This window comes from Etheostoma spectabile, chromosome 16 (genome assembly GCF_008692095.1).
Source record: "Etheostoma spectabile isolate EspeVRDwgs_2016 chromosome 16, UIUC_Espe_1.0, whole genome shotgun sequence".
Classification (NCBI taxonomy): Eukaryota; Metazoa; Chordata; class Actinopteri; order Perciformes; family Percidae; genus Etheostoma; species Etheostoma spectabile.
The window spans coordinates 21,773,595-21,774,328 of record NC_045748.1 but is presented as its reverse complement, the minus strand read 5'-3'; positions in this window follow the sequence as shown (position 1 = coordinate 21,774,328).

Genomic DNA, 734 nt, shown 5'->3' with positions numbered 1-734 from the left:
ACAATAAACTGCAGAGCGACATCATTTGAAATTGGGAAAACTTAGAAGTTGGAGAAAAGATTCTAAATTTGATATGCTATATTGCAATATTTTTAAAATCGCAATAATATTGTATTGTGATGATATGGTATCGGGAGGCGTCTGGTGATTCCCACGCCTTGCAGTTGGTGGATGTGAGCCCTTACAGTGCAAATTAGCTGGTCACGTTGCCCGTACAAAGCCCCGTTAAAACGTTTTAATGTAACTTCTGTACTTACAGCAGCCGAGGACAGAAAACAGCAGGTAGGCTGACTCCGAGCTGGATAGGGGCCGAGGAGGGCAGGCAGTCCTGGATCCAAACTTTCTTTCTGGAATCCAAACGGCAACGTAGGAAGGCTTGAGCGTGATGAGCCACGGCAACAGGTCTGGAGGCGTACGTCTGGACAGGGAAAACAGGACGTTAACAAAAGCACCAGGAATAAAACACTGAGACTAAGACTATAACTAAGTCTGGGTGAGGGCAGGGAATATCTTTTTTTTTTTTTAGCAACACATTGAATTTTTTTCTTTCTGTTTTGTTCAGTGTATTTTGATTTCTTTTTACATATCAGTACAGTCATTATTCCCTCTGTTCTTGTACTGGAAATGTTTTTGGACGTATTGTAGTTTTATCCTTGTTGGTATATTTCCATTTTCAATTTTATTTATAGTATCAATTCATAACAAGAGTTATCTCGAGACACTTTACAGATAGA